Source organism: Convolutriloba macropyga, chromosome 9 (assembly GCF_964194025.1).
Source record: "Convolutriloba macropyga chromosome 9, txConMacr16.3, whole genome shotgun sequence".
Classification (NCBI taxonomy): Eukaryota; Metazoa; Xenacoelomorpha; order Acoela; family Convolutidae; genus Convolutriloba; species Convolutriloba macropyga.
This window is the reverse complement of record NC_134476.1, coordinates 63,205,520-63,223,321: the sequence shown is the minus strand read 5'-3', so window position 1 is coordinate 63,223,321 and position 17,802 is coordinate 63,205,520. Positions and strand designations below refer to the sequence as shown.

The window sequence follows — 17,802 nt, the reverse complement described above, 5'->3', positions numbered from 1 at the left end:
GAATTGGGTCCGAGGAACCTGTTCAACCGGACATTGAACCGGAGGCATGACTTCAGTGGGTTTAGGACGGTACTTGGGAAAATCATAGCTCAATTGCTTTTAGCCTAATTGTTGTGATAAACTTATTAAATAGGTAAGTATCAACTCTGTTTGATAAGTTTTATTTGAATGCACTCTGCGTTAGCGGAGTGCAGCTTAAAGAATGGAAGTGAGCGATTTGCACTAACTTAAAAGTTAGTTTATTAAGGGAAATTTTACAATTAGTATTGATGTTTCCGAGACAGTTCCAAATATCAAATATACAGTAAACGCAAGCAGGGGAACTATTAGAATGGCCTTTACAAGTATATGGGGTGTGTTTGGAGCAATGGTTATTGCTGAAATTGTCATTTACAAAAAGTATCCGCGCTCGATGAGGCTTAACTTTTTCGATCACCGAACTTGGTTTTGGCCACCAAATCGTCAATCTTAGTCCGAAATGGCTCATTTTTTGTGGGCATGCTCCACTTGAGCCATAGTTGGGGATAAAACAAAAAAATCTGGCACAGCAAACCATTTTGCACAAGTTTTTACCGATTTCCAAAAAAGTATCCGCGCTCGATGAGGCTTAACTTTTTCGATCACCGAACTTTGTTTTGGTCACCAAATCGTCAATTTTAGTCCGAATTGGCTCATTTTTTGTGGGCATGCTCCACTTGAGCCATAGTTTGGGATAAAACAAAAAAATCTGGCACAGCGAACCATTTTGCACAAGTTTTTACCGATTTCCAAAAAAGTATCCGCGCTCGATGAGGCTTAACTTTTTCGATCACCGAACTTTGTTTTGGTCACCAAATCGTCAATTTTAGTCCAAATTGGCTCATTTTTTGTGGGCATGCTCCACTTGAGCCATAGTTTGGGATAAAACAAAAAAATCTGGCACATCGAACCATTTTGGACAAGTTTTTACCAATTTCCAAAAAAGTATCCGCGCTCGATGAGGCTTAACTTTTTCGATCACCGAGGCTTTTTGAGGCTCTAAAATGTGTAAATATCGAATAAAAGTTTTCTACGAGGTTTGAATACTCAAAAGAAAAAGCCTACAACACCTGGTGTTCCCAAGCGGTCACCCATCCAAGTACTAACCAGGCCCAATGTTGCTTAACTTCGGTGATCGGACGAGAACCGGTGCATTCAACATGGTATGGTCGTAGGCATTTGCGTAAGTGGGAGCGAATTTATATACAACAGTATTGTATTGTAGTCTTATATTCATATACAGGATCACTTTAACTCGCCGCCTTGCGGTTTGCAAAATAGTCACTTAATACATGCAATTTTAGCCACGTTTGTGTTATAATTTATGCAATTCGTAGCCATACAGTGTATTATGACCAACGCACAAACTTTTTGCTTCCAACCATCCACAATACAGTGATACGGCCCCAAAACAGGGGAGAGATGAATTGGGTCCGAGGAACCTGTTCAACCGGACATTGAACCGGAGGCATGACTTCAGTGGGTTTAGGACGGTACTTGGGAAAATCATAGCTCAATTGCTTTTAGCCTAATTGTTGTGATAAACTTATTAAATAGGTAAGTATCAACTCTATTTGATAAGTTTTATTTGAATGCACTCTGCGTTAGCGGAGTGCAGCCTAAAGAATGGAAGTGAGCGATTTGCACTAACTTAAAAGTTAGTTTATTAAGGGAAATTTTACAATTAGTATTGATGTTTCCGAGACAGTTCCAAATATCAAATATACAGTAAACGCAAGCAGGGGAACTATTAGAATGGCCTTTACAAGTATATGGGGTGTGTTTGGAGCAATGGTTATTGCTGAAATTGTCATTTACAAAAAGTATCCGCGCTCGATGAGGCTTAACTTTTTCGATCACCGAACTTGGTTTTGGCCACCAAATCGTCAATCTTAGTCCGAAATGGCTCATTTTTTGTGGGCATGCTCCACTTGAGCCATAGTTGGGGATAAAACAAAAAAATCTGGCACAGCAAACCATTTTGCACAAGTTTTTACCGATTTCCAAAAAAGTATCCGCGCTCGATGAGGCTTAACTTTTTCGATCACCGAACTTTGTTTTGGTCACCAAATCGTCAATTTTAGTCCGAATTGGCTCATTTGTTGTGGGCATGCTCCACTTGAGCCATAGTTTGGGATAAAACAAAAAAATCTGGCACATCGAACCATTTTGGACAAGTTTTTACCAATTTCCAAAAAAGTATCCGCGCTCGATGAGGCTTAACTTTTTCGATCACCGAGGCTTTTTGAGGCTCTAAAATGTGTAAATATCGAATAAAAGTTTTCTACGAGGTTTGAATACTCAAAAGAAAAAGCCTACAACACCTGGTGTTCCCAAGCGGTCACCATCCAAGTACTAACCAGGCCCAATGTTGCTTAACTTCGGTGATCGGACGAGAACCGGTGCATTCAACATGGTATGGTCGTAGGCATTTGCGTAAGTGGGAGCGAATTTATATACAACAGTATTGTATTGTAGTCTTATATTCATATACAGGATCACTTTAACTCGCCGCCTTGCGGTTTGCAAAATAGTCACTTAATACATGCAATTTTAGCCACGTTTGTGTTATAATTTATGCAATTCGTAGCAATACAGTGTATTATGACCAACGCACAAACTTTTTGCTTCCAACCATCCACAATACAGTGAAACGGCCCCAAAACAGGGGAGAGATGAATTGGGTCCGAGGAACCTGTTCAACCGAACATTGAACCGGAGGCATGACTTCAGTGGGTTTAGGACGGTACTTGGGAAAATCATAGCTCAATTGCTTTTAGCCTAATTGTTGTGATAAACTTATTAAATACGTAAGTATCAACTCTATTTGATAAGTTTTATTTGAATGCACTCTGCGTTAGCGGAGTGCAGCCTAAAGAATGGAAGTGAGCGATTTGCACTAACTTAAAAGTTAGTTTATTAAGGGAAATTTTACAATTAGTATTGATGTTTCCGAGACAGTTCCAAATATCAAATATACAGTAAACGCAAGCAGGGGAACTATTAGAATGGCCTTTACAAGTATATGGGGTGTGTTTGGAGCAATGGTTATTGCTGAAATTGTCATTTACAAAAAGTATCCGCGCTCGATGAGGCTTAACTTTTTCGATCACCGAACTTGGTTTTGGCCACCAAATCGTCAATCTTAGTCCGAAATGGCTCATTTTTTGTGGGCATGCTCCACTTGAGCCATAGTTGGGGATAAAACAAAAAAATCTGGCACAGCAAACCATTTTGCACAAGTTTTTACCGATTTCCAAAAAAGTATCCGCGCTCGATGAGGCTTAACTTTTTCGATCACCGAACTTTGTTTTGGTCACCAAATCGTCAATTTTAGTCCGAATTGGCTCATTTGTTGTGGGCATGCTCCACTTGAGCCATAGTTTGGGATAAAACAAAAAAATCTGGCACATCGAACCATTTTGGACAAGTTTTTACCAATTTCCAAAAAAGTATCCGCGCTCGATGAGGCTTAACTTTTTCGATCACCGAGGCTTTTTGAGGCTCTAAAATGTGTAAATATCGAATAAAAGTTTTCTACGAGGTTTGAATACTCAAAAGAAAAAGCCTACAACACCTGGTGTTCCCAAGCGGTCACCCATCCAAGTACTAACCAGGCCCAATGTTGCTTAACTTCGGTGATCGGACGAGAACCGGTGCATTCAACATGGTATGGTCGTAGGCATTTGCGTAAGTGGGAGCGAATTTATATACAACAGTATTGTATTGTAGTCTTATATTCATATACAGGATCACTTTAACTCGCCGCCTTGCGGTTTGCAAAATAGTCACTTAATACATGCAATTTTAGCCACGTTTGTGTTATAATTTATGCAATTCGTAGCCATACAGTGTATTATGACCAACGCACAAACTTTTTGCTTCCAACCATCCACAATACAGTGAAACGGCCCCAAAACAGGGGAGAGATGAATTGGGTCCGAGGAACCTGTTCAACCGGACATTGAACCGGAGGCATGACTTCAGTGGGTTTAGGACGGTACTTGGGAAAATCATAGCTCAATTGCTTTTAGCCTAATTGTTGTGATAAACTTATTAAATAGGTAAGTATCAACTCTATTTGATAAGTTTAATTTGAATGCACTCTGCGTTAGCGGAGTGCAGCCTAAAGAATGGAAGTGAGCGATTTGCACTAACTTAAAAGTTAGTTTATTAAGGGAAATTTTACAATTAGTATTGATGTTTCCGAGACAGTTCCAAATATCAAATATACAGTAAACGCAAGCAGGGGAACTATTAGAATGGCCTTTACAAGTATATGGGGTGTGTTTGGAGCAATGGTTATTGCTGAAATTGTCATTTACAAAAAGTATCCGCGCTCGATGAGGCTTAACTTTTTCGATCACCGAACTTGGTTTTGGCCACCAAATCGTCAATCTTAGTCCGAAATGGCTCATTTTTTGTGGGCATGCTCCACTTGAGCCATAGTTGGGGATAAAACAAAAAAATCTGGCACAGCAAACCATTTTGCACAAGTTTTTACCGATTTCCAAAAAAGTATCCGCGCTCGATGAGGCTTAACTTTTTCGATCACCGAACTTTGTTTTGGTCACCAAATCGTCAATTTTAGTCCGAATTGGCTCATTTTTTGTGGGCATGCTCCACTTGAGCCATAGTTTGGGATAAAACAAAAAAATCTGGCACATCGAACCATTTTGGACAAGTTTTTACCAATTTCCAAAAAAGTATCCGCGCTCGATGAGGCTTAACTTTTTCGATCACCGAGGCTTTTTGAGGCTCTAAAATGTGTAAATATCGAATAAAAGTTTTTTATGAGGTTTGAATACTCAAAAGAAAAAGCCTACAACACCTGGTGTTCCCAAGCGGTCACCCATCCAAGTACTAACCAGGCCCAATGTTGCTTAACTTCGGTGATCGGACGAGAACCGGTGCATTCAACATGGTATGGTCGTAGGCATTTGCGTAAGTGGGAGCGAATTTATATACAACAGTATTGTATTGTAGTCTTATATTCATATACAGGATCACTTTAACTCGCCGCCTTGCGGTTTGCAAAATAGTCACTTAATACATGCAATTTTAGCCACGTTTGTGTTATAATTTATGCAATTCGTAGCCATACAGTGTATTATGACCAACGCACAAACTTTTTGCTTCCGACCATCCACAATACAGTGAAACGGCCCCAAAACAGGGGAGAGATGAATTGGGTCCGAGGAACCTGTTCAACCGGACATTGAACCGGAGGCATGACTTCAGTGGGTTTAGGACGGTACTTGGGAAAATCATAGCTCAATTGCTTTTAGCCTAATTGTTGTGATAAACTTATTAAATAGGTAAGTATCAACTCTATTTGATAAGTTTTATTTGAATGCACTCTGCGTTAGCGGAGTGCAGCCTAAAGAATGGAAGTGAGCGATTTGCACTAACTTAAAAGTTAGTTTATTAAGGGAAATTTTACAATTAGTATTGATGTTTCCGAGACAGTTCCAAATATCAAATATACAGTAAACGCAAGCAGGGGAACTATTAGAATGGCCTTTACAAGTATATGGGGTGTGTTTGGAGCAATGGTTATTGCTGAAATTGTCATTTACAAAAAGTATCCGCGCTCGATGAGGCTTAACTTTTTCGATCACCGAACTTGGTTTTGGCCACCAAATCGTCAATCTTAGTCCGAAATGGCTCATTTTTTGTGGGCATGCTCCACTTGAGCCATAGTTGGGGATAAAACAAAAAAATCTGGCACAGCAAACCATTTTGCACAAGTTTTTACCGATTTCCAAAAAAGTATCCGCGCTCGATGAGGCTTAACTTTTTCGATCACCGAACTTTGTTTTGGTCACCAAATCGTCAATTTTAGTCCGAATTGGCTCATTTTTTGTGGGCATGCTCCACTTGAGCCATAGTTTGGGATAAAACAAAAAAATCTGGCACAGCGAACCATTTTGCACAAGTTTTTACCGATTTCCAAAAAAGTATCCGCGCTCGATGAGGCTTAACTTTTTCGATCACCGAGGCTTTTTGAGGCTCTAAAATGTGTAAATATCGAATAAAAGTTTTCTATGAGGTTTGAATACTCAAAAGAAAAAGCCTACAACACCTGGTGTTCCCAAGCGGTCACCCATCCAAGTACTAACCAGGCCCAATGTTGCTTAACTTCGGTGATCGGACGAGAACCGGTGCATTCAACATGGTATGGTCGTAGGCATTTGCGTAAGTGGGAGCGAATTTATATACAACAGTATTGTATTGTAGTCTTATATTCATATACAGGATCACTTTAACTCGCCGCCTTGCGGTTTGCAAAATAGTCACTTAATACATGCAATTTTAGCCACGTTTGTGTTATAATTTATGCAATTCGTAGCCATACAGTGTATTATGACCAACGCACAAACTTTTTGCTTCCAACCATCCACAATACAGTGAAACGGCCCCAAAACAGGGGAGAGATGAATTGGGTCCGAGGAACCTGTTCAACCGGACATTGAACCGGAGGCATGACTTCAGTGGGTTTAGGACGGTACTTGGGAAAATCATAGCTCAATTGCTTTTAGCCTAATTGTTGTGATAAACTTATTAAATAGGTAAGTATCAACTCTATTTGATAAGTTTTATTTGAATGCACTCTGCGTTAGCGGAGTGCAGCCTAAAGAATGGAAGTGAGCGATTTGCACTAACTTAAAAGTTAGTTTATTAAGGGAAATTTTACAATTAGTATTGATGTTTCCGAGACAGTTCCAAATATCAAATATACAGTAAACGCAAGCAGGGGAACTATTAGAATGGCCTTTACAAGTATATGGGGTGTGTTTGGAGCAATGGTTATTGCTGAAATTGTCATTTACAAAAAGTATCCGCGCTCGATGAGGCTTAACTTTTTCGATCACCGAACTTGGTTTTGGCCACCAAATCGTCAATCTTAGTCCGAAATGGCTCATTTTTTGTGGGCATGCTCCACTTGAGCCATAGTTGGGGATAAAACAAAAAAATCTGGCACAGCAAACCATTTTGCACAAGTTTTTACCGATTTCCAAAAAAGTATCCGCGCTCGATGAGGCTTAACTTTTTCGATCACCGAACTTTGTTTTGGTCACCAAATCGTCAATTTTAGTCCGAATTGGCTCATTTTTTGTGGGCATGCTCCACTTGAGCCATAGTTTGGGATAAAACAAAAAAATCTGGCACAGCGAACCATTTTGCACAAGTTTTTACCGATTTCCAAAAAAGTATCCGCGCTCGATGAGGCTTAACTTTTTCGATCACCGAGGCTTTTTGAGGCTCTAAAATGTGTAAATATCGAATAAAAGTTTTCTATGAGGTTTGAATACTCAAAAGAAAAAGCCTACAACACCTGGTGTTCCCAAGCGGTCACCCATCCAAGTACTAACCAGGCCCAATGTTGCTTAACTTCGGTGATCGGACGAGAACCGGTGCATTCAACATGGTATGGTCGTAGGCATTTGCGTAAGTGGGAGCGAATTTATATACAACAGTATTGTATTGTAGTCTTATATTCATATACAGGATCACTTTAACTCGCCGCCTTGCGGTTTGCAAAATAGTCACTTAATACATGCAATTTTAGCCACGTTTGTGTTATAATTTATGCAATTCGTAGCCATACAGTGTATTATGACCAACGCACAAACTTTTTGCTTCCAACCATCCACAATACAGTGAAACGGCCCCAAAACAGGGGAGAGATGAATTGGGTCCGAGGAACCTGTTCAACCGGACATTGAACCGGAGGCATGACTTCAGTGGGTTTAGGACGGTACTTGGGAAAATCATAGCTCAATTGCTTTTAGCCTAATTGTTGTGATAAACTTATTAAATAGGTAAGTATCAACTCTATTTGATAAGTTTTATTTGAATGCACTCTGCGTTAGCGGAGTGCAGCCTAAAGAATGGAAGTGAGCGATTTGCACTAACTTAAAAGTTAGTTTATTAAGGGAAATTTTACAATTAGTATTGATGTTTCCGAGACAGTTCCAAATATCAAATATACAGTAAACGCAAGCAGGGGAACTATTAGAATGGCCTTTACAAGTATATGGGGTGTGTTTGGAGCAATGGTTATTGCTGAAATTGTCATTTACAAAAAGTATCCGCGCTCGATGAGGCTTAACTTTTTCGATCACCGAACTTGGTTTTGGCCACCAAATCGTCAATCTTAGTCCGAAATGGCTCATTTTTTGTGGGCATGCTCCACTTGAGCCATAGTTGGGGATAAAACAAAAAAATCTGGCACAGCAAACCATTTTGCACAAGTTTTTACCGATTTCCAAAAAAGTATCCGCGCTCGATGAGGCTTAACTTTTTCGATCACCGAACTTTGTTTTGGTCACCAAATCGTCAATTTTAGTCCGAATTGGCTCATTTTTTGTGGGCATGCTCCACTTGAGCCATAGTTTGGGATAAAACAAAAAAATCTGGCACAGCGAACCATTTTGCACAAGTTTTTACCGATTTCCAAAAAAGTATCCGCGCTCGATGAGGCTTAACTTTTTCGATCACCGAACTTTGTTTTGGTCACCAAATCGTCAATTTTAGTCCGAATTGGCTCATTTTTTGTGGGCATGCTCCACTTGAGCCATAGTTTGGGATAAAACAAAAAAATCTGGCACATCGAACCATTTTGGACAAGTTTTTACCAATTTCCAAAAAAGTATCCGCGCTCGATGAGGCTTAACTTTTTCGATCACCGAGGCTTTTTGAGGCTCTAAAATGTGTAAATATCGAATAAAAGTTTTCTATGAGGTTTGAATACTCAAAAGAAAAAGCCTACAACACCTGGTGTTCCCAAGCGGTCACCCATCCAAGTACTAACCAGGCCCAATGTTGCTTAACTTCGGTGATCGGACGAGAACCGGTGCATTCAACATGGTATGGTCGTAGGCATTTGCGTAAGTGGGAGCGAATTTATATACAACAGTATTGTATTGTAGTCTTATATTCATATACAGGATCACTTTAACTCGCCGCCTTGCGGTTTGCAAAATAGTCACTTAATACATGCAATTTTAGCCACGTTTGTGTTATAATTTATGCAATTCGTAGCCATACAGTGTATTATGACCAACGCACAAACTTTTTGCTTCCAACCATCCACAATACAGTGAAACGGCCCCAAAACAGGGGAGAGATGAATTGGGTCCGAGGAACCTGTTCAACCGGACATTGAACCGGAGGCATGACTTCAGTGGGTTTAGGACGGTACTTGGGAAAATCATAGCTCAATTGCTTTTAGCCTAATTGTTGTGATAAACTTATTAAATAGGTAAGTATCAACTCTATTTGATAAGTTTTATTTGAATGCACTCTGCGTTAGCGGAGTGCAGCCTAAAGAATGGAAGTGAGCGATTTGCACTAACTTAAAAGTTAGTTTATTAAGGGAAATTTTACAATTAGTATTGATGTTTCCGAGACAGTTCCAAATATCAAATATACAGTAAACGCAAGCAGGGGAACTATTAGAATGGCCTTTACAAGTATATGGGGTGTGTTTGGAGCAATGGTTATTGCTGAAATTGTCATTTACAAAAAGTATCCGCGCTCGATGAGGCTTAACTTTTTCGATCACCGAACTTGGTTTTGGCCACCAAATCGTCAATCTTAGTCCGAAATGGCTCATTTTTTGTGGGCATGCTCCACTTGAGCCATAGTTGGGGATAAAACAAAAAAATCTGGCACAGCAAACCATTTTGCACAAGTTTTTACCGATTTCCAAAAAAGTATCCGCGCTCGATGAGGCTTAACTTTTTCGATCACCGAACTTTGTTTTGGTCACCAAATCGTCAATTTTAGTCCGAATTGGCTCATTTTTTGTGGGCATGCTCCACTTGAGCCATAGTTTGGGATAAAACAAAAAAATCTGGCACAGCGAACCATTTTGCACAAGTTTTTACCGATTTCCAAAAAAGTATCCGCGCTCGATGAGGCTTAACTTTTTCGATCACCGAACTTTGTTTTGGTCACCAAATCGTCAATTTTAGTCCGAATTGGCTCATTTTTTGTGGGCATGCTCCACTTGAGCCATAGTTTGGGATAAAACAAAAAAATCTGGCACATCGAACCATTTTGGACAAGTTTTTACCAATTTCCAAAAAAGTATCCGCGCTCGATGAGGCTTAACTTTTTCGATCACCGAGGCTTTTTGAGGCTCTAAAATGTGTAAATATCGAATAAAAGTTTTCTACGAGGTTTGAATACTCAAAAGAAAAAGCCTACAACACCTGGTGTTCCCAAGCGGTCACCCATCCAAGTACTAACCAGGCCCAATGTTGCTTAACTTCGGTGATCGGACGAGAACCGGTGCATTCAACATGGTATGGTCGTAGGCATTTGCGTAAGTGGGAGCGAATTTATATACAACAGTATTGTATTGTAGTCTTATATTCATATACAGGATCACTTTAACTCGCCGCCTTGCGGTTTGCAAAATAGTCACTTAATACATGCAATTTTAGCCACGTTTGTGTTATAATTTATGCAATTCGTAGCCATACAGTGTATTATGACCAACGCACAAACTTTTTGCTTCCAACCATCCACAATACAGTGAAACGGCCCCAAAACAGGGGAGAGATGAATTGGGTCCGAGGAACCTGTTCAACCGGACATTGAACCGGAGGCATGACTTCAGTGGGTTTAGGACGGTACTTGGGAAAATCATATCTCAATTGCTTTTAGCCTAATTGTTGTGATAAACTTATTAAATAGGTAAGTATCAACTCTATTTGATAAGTTTTATTTGAATGCACTCTGCGTTAGCGGAGTGCAGCCTAAAGAATGGAAGTGAGCGATTTGCACTAACTTAAAAGTTAGTTTATTAAGGGAAATTTTACAATTAGTATTGATGTTTCCGAGACAGTTCCAAATATCAAATATACAGTAAACGCAAGCATGGGAACTATTAGAATGGCCTTTACAAGTATATGGGGTGTGTTTGGAGCAATGGTTATTGCTGAAATTGTCATTTACAAAAAGTATCCGCGCTCGATGAGGCTTAACTTTTTCGATCACCGAACTTGGTTTTGGCCACCAAATCGTCAATCTTAGTCCGAAATGGCTCATTTTTTGTGGGCATGCTCCACTTGAGCCATAGTTGGGGATAAAACAAAAAAATCTGGCACAGCAAACCATTTTGCACAAGTTTTTACCGATTTCCAAAAAAGTATCCGCGCTCGATGAGGCTTAACTTTTTCGATCACCGAACTTTGTTTTGGTCACCAAATCGTCAATTTTAGTCCGAATTGGCTCATTTTTTGTGGGCATGCTCCACTTGAGCCATAGTTTGGGATAAAACAAAAAAATCTGGCACATCGAACCATTTTGGACAAGTTTTTACCAATTTCCAAAAAAGTATCCGCGCTCGATGAGGCTTAACTTTTTCGATCACCGAGGCTTTTTGAGGCTCTAAAATGTGTAAATATCGAATAAAAGTTTTCTACGAGGTTTGAATACTCAAAAGAAAAAGCCTACAACACCTGGTGTTCCCAAGCGGTCACCCATCCAAGTACTAACCAGGCCCAATGTTGCTTAACTTCGGTGATCGGACGAGAACCGGTGCATTCAACATGGTATGGTCGTAGGCATTTGCGTAAGTGGGAGCGAATTTATATACAACAGTATTGTATTGTAGTCTTATATTCATATACAGGATCACTTTAACTCGCCGCCTTGCGGTTTGCAAAATAGTCACTTAATACATGCAATTTTAGCCACGTTTGTGTTATAATTTATGCAATTCGTAGCCATACAGTGTATTATGACCAACGCACAAACTTTTTGCTTCCAACCATCCACAATACAGTGAAACGGCCCCAAAACAGGGGAGAGATGAATTGGGTCCGAGGAACCTGTTCAACCGGACATTGAACCGGAGGCATGACTTCAGTGGGTTTAGGACGGTACTTGGGAAAATCATATCTCAATTGCTTTTAGCCTAATTGTTGTGATAAACTTATTAAATAGGTAAGTATCAACTCTATTTGATAAGTTTTATTTGAATGCACTCTGCGTTAGCGGAGTGCAGCCTAAAGAATGGAAGTGAGCGATTTGCACTAACTTAAAAGTTAGTTTATTAAGGGAAATTTTACAATTAGTATTGATGTTTCCGAGACAGTTCCAAATATCAAATATACAGTAAACGCAAGCAGGGGAACTATTAGAATGGCCTTTACAAGTATATGGGGTGTGTTTGGAGCAATGGTTATTGCTGAAATTGTCATTTACAAAAAGTATCCGCGCTCGATGAGGCTTAACTTTTTCGATCACCGAACATGGTTTTGGCCACCAAATCGTCAATCTTAGTCCGAAATGGCTCATTTTTTGTGGGCATGCTCCACTTGAGCCATAGTTGGGGATAAAACAAAAAAATCTGGCACAGCAAACCATTTTGCACAAGTTTTTACCGATTTCCAAAAAAGTATCCGCGCTCGATGAGGCTTAACTTTTTCGATCACCGAACTTTGTTTTGGTCACCAAATCGTCAATTTTAGTCCGAATTGGCTCATTTTTTGTGGGCATGCTCCACTTGAGCCATAGTTTGGGATAAAACAAAAAAATCTGGCACAGCGAACCATTTTGCACAAGTTTTTACCGATTTCCAAAAAAGTATCCGCGCTCGATGAGGCTTAACTTTTTCGATCACCGAACTTTGTTTTGGTCACCAAATCGTCAATTTTAGTCCGAATTGGCTCATTTTTTGTGGGCATGCTCCACTTGAGCCATAGTTTGGGATAAAACAAAAAAATCTGGCACATCGAACCATTTTGGACAAGTTTTTACCAATTTCCAAAAAAAGTATCCGCGCTCGATGAGGCTTAACTTTTTCGATCACCGAGGCTTTTTGAGGCTCTAAAATGTGTAAATATCGAATAAAAGTTTTCTACGAGGTTTGAATACTCAAAAGAAAAAGCCTACAACACCTGGTGTTCCCAAGCGGTCACCCATCCAAGTACTAACCAGGCCCAATGTTGCTTAACTTCGGTGATCGGACGAGAACCGGTGCATTCAACATGGTATGGTCGTAGGCATTTGCGTAAGTGGGAGCGAATTTATATACAACAGTATTGTATTGTAGTCTTATATTCATATACAGGATCACTTTAACTCGCCGCCTTGCGGTTTGCAAAATAGTCACTTAATACATGCAATTTTAGCCACGTTTGTGTTATAATTTATGCAATTCGTAGCCATACAGTGTTTTATGACCAACGCACAAACTTTTTGCTTCCAACCATCCACAATACAGTGGAACGGCCCCAAAACAAGGGAGAGATGAATTGGGTCCGAGGAACCTGTTCAACCGGACATTGAACCGGAGGCATGACTTCAGTGGGTTTAGGCCGGTACTTGGGAAAATCTTAGCTCAATTGCTTTTAGCCTAATTGTTGTGATAAACTTATTAAATAGGTAAGCATCAACTCTATTCGATAAGTTTTATTTGAATGCACTCTGCGTTAGCGGAGTGCAGCCTAAAGAAGGGAACTGAGCGATTTGCACTAACTTAAAAGTTAGTTTATTAAGGGAAATTTTACAATTAGTATTGATGTTTCCGAGACAGTTCCAAATATCAAATATACAGTAAACGCAAGCATGGGAACTATTAGAATGGCCTTTACAAGTATATGGGGTGTGTTTGGAGCAATGGTTATTGCTGAAATTGTCATTTACAAAAAGTATCCGCGCTCGATGAGGCTTAACTTTTTCGATCACCGAACTTGGTTTTGGCCACCAAATCGTCAATCTTAGTCCGAAATGGCTCATTTTTTGTGGGCATGCTCCACTTGAGCCATAGTTGGGGATAAAACAAAAAAATCTGGCACAGCAAACCATTTTGCACAAGTTTTTACCGATTTCCAAAAAAGTATCCGCGCTCGATGAGGCTTAACTTTTTCGATCACCGAACTTTGTTTTGGTCACCAAATCGTCAATTTTAGTCCGAATTGGCTCATTTTTTGTGGGCATGCTCCACTTGAGCCATAGTTTGGGATAAAACAAAAAAATCTGGCACATCGAACCATTTTTGACAAGTTTTTACCAATTTCCAAAAAAGTATCCGCGCTCGATGAGGCTTAACTTTTTCGATCACCGAGGCTTTTTGAGGCTCTAAAATGTGTAAATATCGAATAAAAGTTTTCTACGAGGTTTGAATACTCAAAAGAAAAAGCCTACAACACCTGGTGTTCCCAAGCGGTCACCCATCCAAGTACTAACCAGGCCCAATGTTGCTTAACTTCGGTGATCGGACGAGAACCGGTGCATTCAACATGGTATGGTCGTAGGCATTTGCGTAAGTGGGAGCGAATTTATATACAACAGTATTGTATTGTAGTCTTATATTCATATACAGGATCACTTTAACTCGCCGCCTTGCGGTTTGCAAAATAGTCACTTAATACATGCAATTTTAGCCACGTTTGTGTTATAATTTATGCAATTCGTAGCCATACAGTGTATTATGACCAACGCACAAACTTTTTGCTTCCAACCATCCACAATACAGTGAAACGGCCCCAAAACAGGGGAGAGATGAATTGGGTCCGAGGAACCTGTTCAACCGGACATTGAACCGGAGGCATGACTTCAGTGGGTTTAGGACGGTACTTGGGAAAATCATATCTCAATTGCTTTTAGCCTAATTGTTGTGATAAACTTATTAAATAGGTAAGTATCAACTCTATTTGATAAGTTTTATTTGAATGCACTCTGCGTTAGCGGAGTGCAGCCTAAAGAATGGAAGTGAGCGATTTGCACTAACTTAAAAGTTAGTTTATTAAGGGAAATTTTACAATTAGTATTGATGTTTCCGAGACAGTTCCAAATATCAAATATACAGTAAACGCAAGCAGGGGAACTATTAGAATGGCCTTTACAAGTATATGGGGTGTGTTTGGAGCAATGGTTATTGCTGAAATTGTCATTTACAAAAAGTATCCGCGCTCGATGAGGCTTAACTTTTTCGATCACCGAACATGGTTTTGGCCACCAAATCGTCAATCTTAGTCCGAAATGGCTCATTTTTTGTGGGCATGCTCCACTTGAGCCATAGTTGGGGATAAAACAAAAAAATCTGGCACAGCAAACCATTTTGCACAAGTTTTTACCGATTTCCAAAAAAGTATCCGCGCTCGATGAGGCTTAACTTTTTCGATCACCGAACTTTGTTTTGGTCACCAAATCGTCAATTTTAGTCCGAATTGGCTCATTTTTTGTGGGCATGCTCCACTTGAGCCATAGTTTGGGATAAAACAAAAAAATCTGGCACAGCGAACCATTTTGCACAAGTTTTTACCGATTTCCAAAAAAGTATCCGCGCTCGATGAGGCTTAACTTTTTCGATCACCGAACTTTGTTTTGGTCACCAAATCGTCAATTTTAGTCCGAATTGGCTCATTTTTTGTGGGCATGCTCCACTTGAGCCATAGTTTGGGATAAAACAAAAAAATCTGGCACATCGAACCATTTTGGACAAGTTTTTACCAATTTCCAAAAAAGTATCCGCGCTCGATGAGGCTTAACTTTTTCGATCACCGAGGCTTTTTGAGGCTCTAAAATGTGTAAATATCGAATAAAAGTTTTCTACGAGGTTTGAATACTCAAAAGAAAAAGCCTACAACACCTGGTGTTCCCAAGCGGTCACCCATCCAAGTACTAACCAGGCCCAATGTTGCTTAACTTCGGTGATCGGACGAGAACCGGTGCATTCAACATGGTATGGTCGTAGGCATTTGCGTAAGTGGGAGCGAATTTATATACAACAGTATTGTATTGTAGTCTTATATTCATATACAGGATCACTTTAACTCGCCGCCTTGCGGTTTGCAAAATAGTCACTTAATACATGCAATTTTAGCCACGTTTGTGTTATAATTTATGCAATTCGTAGCCATACAGTGTATTATGACCAACGCACAAACTTTTTGCTTCCAACCATCCACAATACAGTGAAACGGCCCCAAAACAGGGGAGAGATGAATTGGGTCCGAGGAACCTGTTCAACCGGACATTGAACCGGAGGCATGACTTCAGTGGGTTTAGGACGGTACTTGGGAAAATCATATCTCAATTGCTTTTAGCCTAATTGTTGTGATAAACTTATTAAATAGGTAAGTATCAACTCTATTTGATAAGTTTTATTTGAATGCACTCTGCGTTAGCGGAGTGCAGCCTAAAGAATGGAAGTGAGCGATTTGCACTAACTTAAAAGTTAGTTTATTAAGGGAAATTTTACAATTAGTATTGATGTTTCCGAGACAGTTCCAAATATCAAATATACAGTAAACGCAAGCAGGGGAACTATTAGAATGGCCTTTACAAGTATATGGGGTGTGTTTGGAGCAATGGTTATTGCTGAAATTGTCATTTACAAAAAGTATCCGCGCTCGATGAGGCTTAACTTTTTCGATCACCGAACTTGGTTTTGGCCACCAAATCGTCAATCTTAGTCCGAAATGGCTCATTTTTTGTGGGCATGCTCCACTTGAGCCATAGTTGGGGATAAAACAAAAAAATCTGGCACAGCAAACCATTTTGCACAAGTTTTTACCGATTTCCAAAAAAGTATCCGCGCTCGATGAGGCTTAACTTTTTCGATCACCGAACTTTGTTTTGGTCACCAAATCGTCAATTTTAGTCCGAATTGGCTCATTTTTTGTGGGCATGCTCCACTTGAGCCATAGTTTGGGATAAAACAAAAAAATCTGGCACAACGAACCATTTTGCACAAGTTTTTACCGATTTCCAAAAAAGTATCCGCGCTCGATGAGGCTTAACTTTTTCGATCACCGAACTTTGTTTTGGTCACCAAATCGTCAATTTTAGTCCGAATTGGCTCATTTTTTGTGGGCATGCTCCACTTGAGCCATAGTTTGGGATAAAACAAAAAAATCTGGCACATCGAACCATTTTGGACAAGTTTTTACCAATTTCCAAAAAAGTATCCGCGCTCGATGAGGCTTAACTTTTTCGATCACCGAGGCTTTTTGAGGCTCTAAAATGTGTAAATATCGAATAAAAAATTTCTACGAGGTTTGAATACTCAAAAGAAAAAGCCTACAACACCTGGTGTTCCCAAGCGGTCACCCATCCAAGTACTAACCAGGCCCAATGTTGCTTAACTTCGGTGATCGGACGAGAACCGGTGCATTCAACATGGTATGGTCGTAGGCATTTGCGTAAGTGGGAGCGAATTTATATACAACAGTATTGTATTGTAGTCTTATATTCATATACAGGATCACTTTAACTCGCCGCCTTGCGGTTTGCAAAATAGTCACTTAATACATGCAATTTTAGCCACGTTTGTGTTATAATTTATGCAATTCGTAGCCATACAGTGTATTATGACCAACGCACAAACTTTTTGCTTCCAACCATCCACAATACAGTGAAACGGCCCCAAAACAGGGGAGAGATGAATTGGGTCCGAGGAACCTGTTCAACCGGACATTGAACCGGAGGCATGACTTCAGTGGGTTTAGGACGGTACTTGGGAAAATCATATCTCAATTGCTTTTAGCCTAATTGTTGTGATAAACTTATTAAATAGGTAAGTATCAACTCTATTTGATAAGTTTTATTTGAATGCACTCTGCGTTAGCGGAGTGCAGCCTAAAGAATGGAAGTGAGCGATTTGCACTAACTTAAAAGTTAGTTTATTAAGGGAAATTTTACAATTAGTATTGATGTTTCCGAGACAGTTCCAAATATCAAATATACAGTAAACGCAAGCAGGGGAACTATTAGAATGGCCTTTACAAGTATATGGGGTGTGTTTGGAGCAATGGT

At 39.8% G+C, this 17,802-nt stretch overlaps 13 non-coding genes across 13 annotated transcripts; all 13 read right to left on the bottom strand.

Moving 5' to 3' along the window:
* Positions 1 to 1,076: 1,076 nt before the first annotated feature.
* LOC142346485 (5S ribosomal RNA) lies at positions 1,077 to 1,195 on the bottom strand. The gene has a single exon (XR_012759543.1). It is a non-coding gene; the product is annotated as a 5S ribosomal RNA (ribosomal RNA).
* Positions 1,196 to 2,330: 1,135 nt separating this feature from the next.
* LOC142347187 (5S ribosomal RNA) lies at positions 2,331 to 2,448 on the bottom strand. Its single transcript, XR_012760203.1, has one exon. It is a non-coding gene; the product is annotated as a 5S ribosomal RNA (ribosomal RNA).
* Positions 2,449 to 3,583: 1,135 nt separating this feature from the next.
* On the bottom strand, positions 3,584 to 3,702 carry LOC142346484 (5S ribosomal RNA). Its single transcript, XR_012759542.1, has one exon. It is a non-coding gene; the product is annotated as a 5S ribosomal RNA (ribosomal RNA).
* A 1,135-nt stretch (positions 3,703 to 4,837) lies between these two features.
* Positions 4,838 to 4,956, bottom strand: LOC142346483 (5S ribosomal RNA). Its single transcript, XR_012759541.1, has one exon. It is a non-coding gene; the product is annotated as a 5S ribosomal RNA (ribosomal RNA).
* Positions 4,957 to 6,091: 1,135 nt separating this feature from the next.
* On the bottom strand, positions 6,092 to 6,210 carry LOC142346482 (5S ribosomal RNA). The gene has a single exon (XR_012759540.1). It is a non-coding gene; the product is annotated as a 5S ribosomal RNA (ribosomal RNA).
* Positions 6,211 to 7,345: 1,135 nt separating this feature from the next.
* LOC142346481 (5S ribosomal RNA) lies at positions 7,346 to 7,464 on the bottom strand. The gene has a single exon (XR_012759539.1). It is a non-coding gene; the product is annotated as a 5S ribosomal RNA (ribosomal RNA).
* A 1,323-nt stretch (positions 7,465 to 8,787) lies between these two features.
* Positions 8,788 to 8,906, bottom strand: LOC142346480 (5S ribosomal RNA). Its single transcript, XR_012759538.1, has one exon. It is a non-coding gene; the product is annotated as a 5S ribosomal RNA (ribosomal RNA).
* Positions 8,907 to 10,229: 1,323 nt separating this feature from the next.
* On the bottom strand, positions 10,230 to 10,348 carry LOC142346479 (5S ribosomal RNA). Its single transcript, XR_012759537.1, has one exon. It is a non-coding gene; the product is annotated as a 5S ribosomal RNA (ribosomal RNA).
* A 1,135-nt stretch (positions 10,349 to 11,483) lies between these two features.
* Positions 11,484 to 11,602, bottom strand: LOC142346477 (5S ribosomal RNA). Its single transcript, XR_012759535.1, has one exon. It is a non-coding gene; the product is annotated as a 5S ribosomal RNA (ribosomal RNA).
* Positions 11,603 to 12,926: 1,324 nt separating this feature from the next.
* On the bottom strand, positions 12,927 to 13,045 carry LOC142346475 (5S ribosomal RNA). The gene has a single exon (XR_012759534.1). It is a non-coding gene; the product is annotated as a 5S ribosomal RNA (ribosomal RNA).
* Positions 13,046 to 14,180: 1,135 nt separating this feature from the next.
* On the bottom strand, positions 14,181 to 14,299 carry LOC142346474 (5S ribosomal RNA). The gene has a single exon (XR_012759533.1). It is a non-coding gene; the product is annotated as a 5S ribosomal RNA (ribosomal RNA).
* Positions 14,300 to 15,622: 1,323 nt separating this feature from the next.
* Positions 15,623 to 15,741, bottom strand: LOC142346473 (5S ribosomal RNA). Its single transcript, XR_012759532.1, has one exon. It is a non-coding gene; the product is annotated as a 5S ribosomal RNA (ribosomal RNA).
* Positions 15,742 to 17,064: 1,323 nt separating this feature from the next.
* LOC142346472 (5S ribosomal RNA) lies at positions 17,065 to 17,183 on the bottom strand. The gene has a single exon (XR_012759531.1). It is a non-coding gene; the product is annotated as a 5S ribosomal RNA (ribosomal RNA).
* Positions 17,184 to 17,802: the final 619 nt, after the last annotated feature.